This window comes from Cyprinus carpio, chromosome B19 (assembly GCF_018340385.1).
Source record: "Cyprinus carpio isolate SPL01 chromosome B19, ASM1834038v1, whole genome shotgun sequence".
In the NCBI taxonomy this organism is placed as follows: Eukaryota; Metazoa; Chordata; class Actinopteri; order Cypriniformes; family Cyprinidae; genus Cyprinus; species Cyprinus carpio.
The window spans coordinates 24,697,216-24,709,910 of record NC_056615.1 but is presented as its reverse complement, the minus strand read 5'-3'; the positions used below and the strand labels follow the sequence as shown (position 1 = coordinate 24,709,910).

The following is a 12,695-nucleotide window of genomic DNA, read 5'->3' as shown; positions in this document are numbered from 1 at the left end:
AAACAAAACCGAATCACTTTGCGATTCAAAACAGCTCAATTATAATGGGAGTGTTTTAGTTTTGCCGTGCTGCTCGCTTGTAGTATAGGTGGGGTTTTATAGACTTTCAGATGACAGATAGAGGTTTGAATTGCATATTGTATCGCACTTTGAGTGGCCTTTTTTATATCTAACATTACACATGGAGGTGGACATCACGGATATAGGCCTGAAGTACAGATAGAGGTTGGAGTGCATTTCATGCTCACAGGTGAGAACAAATGTATGTGTGTGTGTGTGTGTGTGTGTGTGTGCGCATGTGTGCCTGTGTTTCTGTGTGTGTGTGTGTGTGTGTGTGTGTGTGTGTGTGTGTGTGTGTGTGTGTGTGTGTGTGTGTGTGCGTGTGTTTGTGTGTGTGTGTGTGTGTGTGTTTTTAAGTGGAAAAGGCCTCTGGTTGGCAGTAGGCCAGTGCATCAATAAAGGCAACTGGAGTTTGAGAGCCAGTGAGAGGCATTTAAGTTCCATTTCTCCCAGGCCTTACAGCTCAGGAAAGACCTGCTCTCTCTCTCTCTTTCTCTCTGTCTGTCTTTCACGCACGCCCTCACAGAGAGAGAGTAATCAGGCCAGACTTGTGCACTACAATGTTGGAGTGTGCCATAATTGAATATGTGTGTCCAGCTGTTTATGTGTGTGTGATTGGTTGCTGATTTTGAAGTGGCTTGTTAGACACACTACTAGCACAGTAGGGTTGACGCTCAAGTTTAATCATGAAAGATGTATTTTTGTACAAGGTACAAAGCACACAGCTGCAGTGGGAGACGCAAACACACACTTCTTTCTTTAGTTCTTGTCTGCTAATCTGGCTTCTCCACCTGTTTCCTCAGCAGTGATTTACTATTTAGCTTCAAGAGGTGGAAACCTGTGATTTATGCAGAACTCATGTTAATCCACAGTATCACAATTTCTTTCCAGAAATGTTGCAGTTTAAAGGCTTTTTGCCATTTTTATTTATTTCAAGTGTGACTTAAACCCGAGTTGCAAGGCTTAATGTATGTGTGGTACATGTATAAGGCCCAAAACATACTTTATGCCATGCTTTTTTTTTTTTTATTTAAACTTGCAGTTAACTTCAGTAATAAAAATGGACATCTTAAAACAACAGGTTTTCGATGAGCTTTTTGATGTCACAGACCCTCATATAAAGAATATAAAAACAACTATATATATACACATATATTTATATCAATGTATCAGTAAAAAGACCCATAAATATTGGGAAAATATACAGTATATTATAAATATGAGCATTATTATAAATATCTGGTAATATTATTTGGTAATATTCATTTTATTTACAAATATTTACTTTCACACAAAAATGTACTGCATTTTTTTCTACACACCTTTAGAGTACTGCTAACCTAAATAAATATATAAGACTTGGGCTGTGAATATTTTCCTATTAAATATTCAATAATTCATCTCATAATTTCCAGCCTTTATTCTACAGAATGGAACAATTGTAATGTTAAATGTTGTGCATTCTAATTGATTTATTTTAATATGATCATGAATGTTTGGCAAATCACTCTTGCTCCTGTTTTGCAAGTCATCTGCTTAATGCATACATGTAAATGTTTTAAATTAAGTATTATTTTTTAACCTTTTTATTTCAATTTTTTTTTTGTGCAAACCCTTAAGCCCCCCACCCCCAAATTACAGACAGAATGAGCAAAACAACATTTTGTGTGTTCACTAACAACGACAAATACGGGCAGCATTTTTACTCTCATTTCCCTGTTTTCCTTTCATTGACCTACAACACACTCTCCTCTCTTTGTCCACCGCTGCCGTTTTTCTGTCCTGTTTGCTTCGCACAGCTGTTGCATCACTCAGCTTTTTTTTTTGTTCAACTCACAACCTATTTGCAGTACCCCCACAAAACACGCAGCCGTCCTCGCTCTCTCTCTCTGTCTCTGTGTGTGTGTCTCTCTCTCTCCCCTTCTCTCTATTGATCTAGTCATAGTTTTCTGTCTTCAGCCTGCTGGCTGGCTGGCTTTAATCAATACAGATAATTGTCTGCTTTCTCCCGATGCCAAACAGTCTGTGTTTTTTCTCAATGAATCCAGGTCTTCCCCCAACTTACACACATACACACACCCAGGGCCCACCTACCCGGGATTCCCCCCCATTAATGACGGGAGATAACCTGCTTTCCTTACCGATTTTTCCTCCACCCCCCCCTCCACTCCCCTCTCATCGATTGCCGTGAGATATCGCCCCACGTGCCCCGCTCTCAGTGTGTAAACACGCCGAACACGTGGTGCCAGAACTACACACGCTCGCGCATAAACAAATACGCCAAGCGTACATTAGCAAATATGCGAAACGTTATATTTATGTTACGCTGGCGTTGTCCCGGTTTGCTCTGTCTGATTAAAAAAGGCACAGATGTCACTGTACATTCAGTGTACATTCATCTGAAAGGCTTTGCTTTACAGTTAATTGTTTTGCTGTCTCCAAAAACACAAAGGTTCAAATAGCTTCAACATCAGGCTTGTAAATAATTGTTTACTTAGTGAATTCAGCTCAGGTATCTTCTGATCCATTGTGTGGACTGAGTTGATTATATGATATATAATGTTCAGTATGTTCTGAATCTAGCATTGACCTTAGATAAACAACTTTTGCAGGTTATTGTGTGGGGTTCGCATCCTCACTACAAACCCAATTTATCTGAGTCGATTTGAAGTTTTTGAGCATTTTTGTACAGAGGCAGTTTCAAAAACCCACTCATTCAGACGTTCGCCCTGCCCTTGCTTAAAAAACCTGATGACAAACATAACAGGTCAGTGAAAAGGCAAGGACGTCTTTTCCAATAGCAGGGTTCCTCTGGATATTGTCAGGCAAGATTTTGTAAATCTTTAAAAGCAAAGGACTCGTCATATACATACAGAGCCATTTTGAGTTCAAGGTCATCGCTTAGAAATGATGCTGATAAAATTCGGAGACGGTTTGAATGGAAGCATTCACTCGATCAAAACTGCATTTCTATCATGAAACTTTTTTTTTTGCAGACGACTTGAATGATGTTCTTTAGATGTTTCAGCAACATTAAGCATGCAGGAGAATCTGTTTCTTTGTCAGGTTAATGCTACATATAATAGGGTTTATGTGTTAAAGACAACATGAAATCAATATCGACTCCATTTACTTTATTAATAAATGCCCTCTGGTCTTATTGTGCACGATTCATCAATGCATGCATTTTTAAAGATTTTTAATTTTTTATAATCTGTCATTAATTTCTCTGTCTGTGACTTGATTAACTTGATGTAACTTGGGCAGCATGGTTGGGGAAAATAATATTAACCAATAACATCACAGTATGATATGTTTTTCTACAGCACTAATCCAATCAAGTCTGTCAGAAATGCAAATTGGTTTGCAAACAGGGTTTGAGTCTAGCTTTCTCAGTTTTCACTTATATGCAAAAAAAGTGACAATGATGGATAAAATGAAGTCCTGCATTATTTCAATTTATTCTAATATTAAATCTTCCTTCACTTTAAAAACATTGTTAGGTCGCTACACTTTGCGTGTTGCATTAATATATTCTTCATTGTCTTATTACACTATTATTGTTCACTTTGTGATACTAATTTGTTCCTCTATCCAGTAGTCAGTGGTCCAGCGTCCAGTATTGCGGTACTGGAGATTCAGCCATTTTGTGCGTCTGATTTTTTGCTGGTGCAATGAGAACACGGCCTGATCCAATTTGTGTTGGTCACCAGTGTGAAATGGCGGTCGGCCGGGGGACCGGCGCTCTCCAAAGCCTCTCAGCTCTCTTCCTCTCCTCGTTTTTCTCTCTCTTTCTGTCTTTCTCTCAGCTGGTGACGTGCCACTCACCCAGCACCTCACTACCATGGCACCCAGCACGACCACAACCCAGCAATCAACATGCCACACATATATACATGTGCATACACACACATACATGCAAGCACTGACACAAAGAAGCTGAAGAAGAAATCAGACTAAAGAAGAAATCAGACTATGGATTTATATATATATATATATATATATATATATATATATATATATATATATATATATATTTGTATTATACTGTAGTTTTGAACATTTATAAAACAACTTAAAATTACAAATAGAATATATACTGTCATTCAAAAGTTTGGACTTAGGTTACACTGTTAAATAGTGATAATATATATATAATATATATATATATATATATATATATATATATACTAAATAGGTTATACTGTAAAATTATTTAAAATGTAAAATTTTATAAAATATTGTTTTAAAAATGTTATATTTTAGATATATATTTTAACAATATTTAAATTTTAAATAATAATAATATTCATTACATCAACATCATATATAGTTTTAGAAAGATCCGATACAGTTCTTACTGTAAATTTGTCTTAATGTCTTTTTTTAAATAATCAGATTTTTAAATAATTACTTAGATATTTATAAATTTAACAGGTTACACTGTTAAATAATAAACATTGTTGTTATTATTATCATTATATACAATACTTTAAAAATATTTAACTAAATATTAATTAGAGCAATATAAAATGTTTTATAATATTTTAGATTTTAGTTAATATTTGAAAGATATTATAAAATATAGTTTTGTGTGTGTGTGAATACAGTGAATATTAAAAAAATTATCAAAAAATAAAACATCCATATTGTCCATATTATGATGGTGTTATGTTGATGTAACGTGTCATCAGTTGATGTATACAACCATTTGTAACTTTGATAAGACAATTTTTGAAGACTTTAGTTATTTTTAAATAAGGATACACCTTAACAAATTCCATAACTCAAAGACTTCAAAATAGTTTTTGATTCATGTTCTTAAAATGACTTTTTGAATAAGATGGTATCAGTAGCCATTCATTTGACACATTTTCATGACTTGAATTTATTTTTATGTCTACAATAAGATCTGTTTCAGTTCTGTCTGCACCTTTTGACAGAAAGTGTAGTTCCCTAACACACTACAAATCAAAAGGTGACTTCACAAAGTACTTTTAAGCCACATTGAGCACACACGCACTCCCCTTTCAACATCTTTAACACAAAAACACGTATCTTGCCATTTCCCCTTCAAATACACACACTCACTGTGATTTTGGCAAAATTGCCATGCTTGACGACCATATAGCTGACGACGTAGCAACAAAGAGAGCGAGCGAGCGATGGATGGATGGGGGGAGATGGGGGTTTTTGTGTGTGTCATTTGGTGAGTGAACATAAGTGGCACTGAGGCGGTAGAAAGGTAGGCTGATGGAGAGGGCGAGGTAAAATTAGACAGCAGAGTGGCCACCTTTCTTTGCACAGCCAGAGACGTCGTCCGAGAACGAATGTGGCCATGAGCCTCGCCATTCAAAATGGAGTTTGGTTAAATAACCTGCAAAAGAAGCACAGGTACCACGGCCAAAATAGATGGGAGAAAAGCACAGAAAGACAGAAGAAGAGGTTGAACACACCCCAGGGAACCATGGGTGAAAAACCTTGCCCAAGGGCACAAGCGAAGGGTAGAGGGGGCCTTCATCCATCCAACTATTCCTCTATTTCTCTTCTCCCTCCATTCTTCAGGAGAATTGTCAGTCAGTGTATTTCCACACAGCCATCCTAATGTTTGCTGACGCTGAGGCACTGTTAGCATCGCTGACGCGCTAGCCGACGACAACACACCTATCTTACAAAACAGCCTTCGATCCTCCGAGAGCAGCACGTATCTTCCTGCGGATTTTTCTCTCCCTCTTGTCACTTTTTCACAGGAACGCTGACATTTGTTGAGCCCACATTAAAACTAGCGCTTAGCCGAATGCGCGAGGTGATAAAATAGAGATGGGAATGTAGAAATTAGGCTGAGGACGAGGGAATACGAGATCTGTAAATTTCTGTGTATTCATCCATGTTTGAATTGTGAGGCCCGCTGTTGATTTGACTCCCTGCCGCACTCGCGCAAGAAGCGCTCGGGTAAATACAACCCGAAGCGTCTCCAAACTGTGATTTTTGAATTCCCAGGCTGCATAAATGACACAAAAAAGAGTGCGTGAGAGAAAGCGATGCAGAACGAGAAAGAAATATAAAGAAGAAGAAGAAGTAGAAAGGAGAGACAAGGGGGGAGGTTGTGGGCATTGCAAAAGTGCCTCCAATATGCGCGGGTCTGAGCGCCCTCCGAGAGGGGCCCCGATCGATACCAACTCGGAGCAATAAAGCTTTCTCCCTGTCATCTCCACAGAATACAAAGCAGAATGGGGGAGAGAAGGGGAGGGTGGTGGTGGAGGGGGGATAGAGGGGTGAAAAGCTGTTCCGCTAGCCAGACCAATTTCCTAACCCTCCCTTCTCCTCTCCCTCCACCTTTTTTAGCCCTCCAACTACTACTACTACCACTATGCACACCACCTTTTCTCTCCCTTTTCACGCATCTTTCCCCGTCTGCCTCGACTCGAGGTGTTGTGTCTGCTTATATTATTAATAGTGTTCGAATAAATAAACTTAATAATTCATCTCCACAGTTTTAACTGGATTGATAGCGGGTGAAAGATTCCGCAGGATCCAGCCCAAATTAAAGAGGCATGCGGAGGAACCGGCCGCCGGGTTGGACGAGCAGGCCAGAACAGGTTTGAGGTCGTAGCCTTAGCTTGTGAGAGAGATGGATGAGCAGGTGAGGAAAGAAAAGCAAGAAAGACGTGAGGTGCAGGCGGCGAGGAAGAGGTCAAATAAGTGTTCTCTTTAATTGAGAGCCAATTTAAGTCCAGTGCAATCGATAAACCTATACACCGAGCAATCTGCCGTCCCCCATAACACATACATCATGCTGTTTAGTTGCTTAGTAGATTCTGTCACAGACGGACAGCGACCCCCAGATGGGATTCGTTCGGATTGGCTCGGCGCTCATTGAACTTGCCGCGCGATTTGGATTTCTGTACATTTTGGCCATAATTATACGCTGCCTCTCTCCACGTCTGAGCCTTCCCTCTTATCTTTTATTAGGAGACAGCTGTGTAAATCTTCTCTTGTCATTCCCTCCTTTTATTGTACGATCACAATGCACCTGCACTCACTTTTCTTCTTCTCCTCTCTTTGTCTCTCTACCCGTCCTGCGTAAACTCATATCTTAATATGGTTCCTGCCACTTTATTTCACCCGTCGTCCACTCCATCCCTCCATCCCTGACACCTCCTGTCGAGGTGAAATAATAGAAGGACAGAGGGTCGGGGTGGATGGACAGAGGGATGGAGGAAGGGTGGAAGCGTTGGCCTCCCTCCCTGTTTTGCGCGTTCCCCCAGGGAGAGTGGTAATAATGGTAGCCATACAGGGGAGGGGGGCGAGAGGAGCGATTATTGTCTTGTAGGGAGTCAGAGGTATCGATCGGCCCAGAAATATGTGGTGCGCGAAAGAGGTACTGTATCGGATATAATATACACTCCTGAGACGGCAGGCGCAGAGGCACACACACACACAATAATACAAAATACCAACCCGGAGACGCTCACGTACACACACAAATACAAAATACACACCGCCGGAGAGGCTTACGCACACTCGAGCACAAATATATTTACGTAAATCCGCTCTTAAAACGCATGCAGCTAAGATGCACTCGAAACACCACACACACAGCTAGAGGCCAAGAAAATATTACATGCTATCTGAAAACACACAATACACTAATACGGATGATTCATATGAGCTAAAAAGCTCTTCAAATTGCATTAAATTGCATTTACGGAAGTGTTTTGTTAAGAACAGAAAAACATAATTTTGACCTCAGAAATACCCCTAAAATGCATGTTGGTTAAGTCCACTACATGGTATATTTCAATTAAACTATCTGGTCTGAATTTGTGTTGCATTCCTTTTTGAAGTGTGTATTACTATTTAAATGAGGATATTTGTTTGTCAGAACAAGAACAAACCAACTTATTACTTGGAGCCAGAACATTTCAGGTTTTTAGTTTGATTATCACATACACGCTCACACACACATATACACACACACATGCAGGTCTTTCACTGCTGTTGCCTGGCAACGTGGCTAGGTGTCCTATTGGAGAGCTGTGCTGTCCAGTGATGTCATGACCGCAGCTGACCAGCACTGATGCACACGCTGTAAAGAGAGAGAGAGATAGAGGGGAAATATACTGAGCGACAACGGCCTCGAGTTACTATAAAGTTTTGTTGTAGCATTTACATTTCTTTTGAAATTTTAAAAATATAATATATAAATAAACATAGACCTAATTGTAGATATATTTACATACCACAAATTATATATATATATAGTGATGCAACTTAATGTATTGTTAAAACATTTCATGTCTGAAGTGAATTATGAATACAAAAGCTTGGGAAGTACATGTTGCAGCTTATTAGTATATTTCGGTTACGGACAGAGAAAAAGTGTGAAAAAGGTCTACTTTTTTACCTGTACCCTCCATTGTTCTGCTCCATTGTCTTTAAATCAGGTCAACAACCCATAAGATTTAACACCCTAACCTGCCTCTGCATCTCTCCTTGAGTCAAGGGGGAGTCACTGCTGTGCTTGAAGTATGGGAAGGTGTGTGTGTGTGTGTGTGTTTGCACTGCATCTTTAGAGCACTGTGTTTGTTGAATTGGTGTTGCATTAGTTTTGTTTTAAGCAATATTCCTGGTTAAAGCACTGTGGATGGTGACTGTGGCATGTTCAGAATTATCACAGAGAACATGTCTGACATACTTTAATTTGTACAAAAAAAAAAGTGTTGGGCAGTTTTGCACTTACAGTGAAAGTAAATGATTAGCCTCATAGACTTCCATTGTAAGTTCATTGTCATACACGTTTGGTTTATTTGTTAAGCCAGAAATAAATGTTCCAATATGAGCTTCATGTAGTAACATGCAAATTAAGACAAAAATATTATTTATTGTGTCATATTATGCTAATATTATATTAATAAAATATATATATTTAAATAATAAATGTTATAAATATAAATAATACTATGATTTTAATAATAAATATTAAGTAATAAAGTAAAATTAAGTGATAATAAAAATATATAATAAATAAAAACCTTAATGGATTGGGTAACACTTACAAATATAAATTTAAGGGTTGAATCAGGAATTAAAAAATTGCAGTTTATCACTTTTTACACTGTACTGTGTGAGGTAAAAGTTTTGATTTAAATTGATTTGTTAAAATAAATGTAAGTTGGTGATTTATGGTTTTGTGGCTTGGATATTTGACAGATAAAATATGTTAGTGTAACAAAACCAAATATTTTAAACACAAAAATTTCATAAGCATATTTCTGTCTTAAGTGTTAAATGTTGTCGTGTAGTACTATGTACATCTTGGCAATAATATCAAACCAAAAATTATGGCATAAAGTATTTTTTTTTTAGCTTTTTATAATAACTTTTTTTTTTTAACCTTCACATTAAAATCAGACTCAAGCAAAGACACATACATGTGTTTGTGTACCCGTCGTTTGGCACCTAATTACATCTAAACTAATTGGGGCAGCGCAACTAGTCTGTGATCAGCGGGCCACCGTTATTTATAGAGCCGTCCCTGCGAGAAACGCCGCCTCCTGTTCCTCCGAGGCAGACGTACCCCTCACTGGCCTCCCCAAAGGTCAAGGGGGGCAAGACCAGGGGGAGGGGGAATGAGGGAGGGTGCGCAGCGGACTGACCCTTGACCTTAACACACGCCACCCAGCATCCCTCTTTCAGTCCCTCGCATGGACACACACACACACCCACGCGCCGTCTGTCACGGCCCTGACAGGCGTTACTGAGAAGCTTCGGGGGCACATAAAAGGGGGCCCGAAAACTTGCTAAACCCCTGACCGTGACCCTGAGCAACACACACACATATTCACAAGACAGACCCATTATGAGCGCTGGGGTAAAAGGCTTAAACTAGAGGACACATCAACTGTCCTGTGGCTAAATCAGTGTGTGTGAGCGGTCTGTGCGGTGAAGAAGTGTGAAAGTGTGTGTATGCATTTTCAAAACAAATGCAAGCAGGTGAGTGATGGTTGTATAGCTTGGATATTACACGGTTAAATCTTTAGCGTGACACAAAACTCAAGGTTTCAAACAATTTGTTGCATTACTGCATAAAATTCGTAGTATTATTAGTAATATTTGTACAATGTACAAACAATATTTTTGAATCAGAAACACTGGCAATAATATTAAACTAGAAATATTAAACTATTAAACTAGATTAAGGGTAGACAATAGTTCGCGACTGAAAACGAGGTTGTGAAGAGTAGACATTTTAATTGTTTATCTGATTCAGCATTTAAAGTAAATTTTATTATTATGTTATAATATTTCCCGATGACAAAAAAAAAAAAAAAAAAAAAACAAGTATTGTTAAAATTAGTCGTTTTCAGACCTCGTTTTCAATTACGGCGACCGTCCAGAATAATGTCTGTTAACGTTTAAATGGCGCCACGGTTAAAAACTCTTAATAATATAATTGTTTCTCTCTTAAACATAATTTACTCTGAACATAATGGCTTTCCAAATATAAAAAGCTCAACCAGACGTAAAAAAAAAGAAACGTTAAATTAAAAACCAGAGGAAGAAGTTGAATCAAACGATTGTGATATCGTTCATTCGCTTGTGTAGCGAGTGATTTAGTTTAGTAAGCATTTCTAAGCAGAACCTAGCTGTATAGATTGGAATTAAGCACATGTAAAATGTAAAGTTACCATGAGGAGAAAGTTGAAAGGTGGAAATATCAGGAAAACGTCCGTTCGATAGGTTAAGTCTCCCGTGCTGGTCACCTTTTTAAACTCAAACCTATTTAACCCTAAAAAGCAGCTTTGTTAATCAAAGCCATAATATTTAAATATGTGAAATGAACAGGACAAAACGTCGAAGTAGAAAAAAATCACCAGAAATCGATTTGTAAAGCCGCCTGTGAAGCAGGGATCATGTCTGATTCTTAAAGGCACTGCTGCCCTCTTGCGGTTCATTTGCGCTACTACAGTTTCATTTTCGCTGGGCAGATGTGGTAATTTTAGCGCATTGAGAACAAGCAATGGAAAAGAGAGGCGTGTGAAGAGCGAAAATGAGATATACATGTTTTACGTTCTTGTGATGAGCACTTTCCAGCCACCCCAGCACTTTCTCATGTTGTCTTAAGAGCTGTCTCTCCCTCTCTCTCTTCTTTCTGCCTCCTTCTTTCTCAACACTGAACTACACCACTTCAAACCAGTCTTGAGAGCTTCCCACAACAAAACAACACAGAATAACCACCCTTTTACCTGATATCTGTCTCTAGATAATAACTTTTTCCTTTTTTGTGTGAGCGTTCACCCGTACCCGCGTTCAGAGCTGTCAGAGGAAGTGTAGGGGTGACATACAGTGGTGTTTGGGGGTGGAGAGAAAATGTGGGAGGGAGGTGAGGAGAGAGTGACTGTGTGAACCCATATCTCATTCATTCTTTCATGTCACAATTAAATGTAGTTGAACTAGGACGGCCGAACACTTTTCAAGCTGAAAGTTTGAGTCAATAGCTTTGTTTTGGGTATGGAATCTAATATTCAAATAATAGTATGAATATTCACTCTGTAATTTGCATAAATTGATCATTGAGAGCAGGGATTGGTGCGCTCGTTAGGGTGGCGTGAGCTGGACTGAAGTATTGCTCACTGATAAACCTCGGACAGACGCAGACAGGAGGCAGTGGTTTATTTATAAAATGGCGTCTACGGCGAGATGACTGAATTCCAGGTAAGTCAGTGTCTTTCTCTCTCGCTTTTCCTTCCCTCTAATGATCTCTCGAGAGGGGGCCGCAAGGTTAATTAACTTCACCTTCGCTAACAGACTCTGCTAATGAGAGGACATCAAAACCAACTGGACTGAGGCCAAAAGTAATGAAATGTCAGGAGCAAATCTCTAGAGGAATGCAAGAGACTTGAATATCAGTGTGTGTGTTTGTATATGAAGTGTAGTGTATGCTGGAGGCCTGGTGTATGCAAACAAACTGTACATGCTCCCATTACAGTTTAATATACAAGAATATTAAAGAGATGAGGCAATACGTATGAAAAACCAGTGGAGTACATATTATGCAGCTTTTCTATACTTAAGGTCACTCTATAACCAGAAAAGCTCCAGGTGTTTCAGTTCTGTTAGATTACAAATACATAAACCACAACCCAACAGTACAAAAAGCCAGATGTTGTTAGAAAATATGAGTTTGTAGATTTGAATGTGATGTGAGGAGCTCTACTGTGTTTTTACTGGACTGGTTTAAGGATATACTGTTGTGAAGTAAGCTGTCATCAGGGCAGTTTTGCTGTGTCTGCATTCGCTCTAGTGCTTTACTCCGTGTTATAGCATCAAAAATAATGAAAGAAAGTCATTAACACACTTTTGAGGCCTTTATCTGTGTTTGAATCACAACCTTAGGCTGATTTTGTTTATTTTTTCGAATATTGTTTTTCCACAACAGTACACCTACATAACCACAGGCAAAACATAAATCTTATTATCTTAAATAATACTTATTCTATCATTAACTAAAAATAAAAATTTTTTGTTATTCATTATTTTACAGTAACAACCCTTCTGAAATGAAATCACACGCAAGTCACATGTCTCTTAAATTATTAAAGTGAAAAATGTAATTATAGCTTAAAATAACT

At 38.5% G+C, this 12,695-nt stretch overlaps 1 protein-coding gene across 6 annotated transcripts in view; it reads left to right on the top strand.

The window, feature by feature from the left end:
- The window catches only part of LOC109084075 (POU domain, class 2, transcription factor 2), a 47,283-nt gene that overhangs the window by 16,345 nt on the left and 18,243 nt on the right, over positions 1 to 12,695 (top strand). The window lies entirely within an intron of this gene.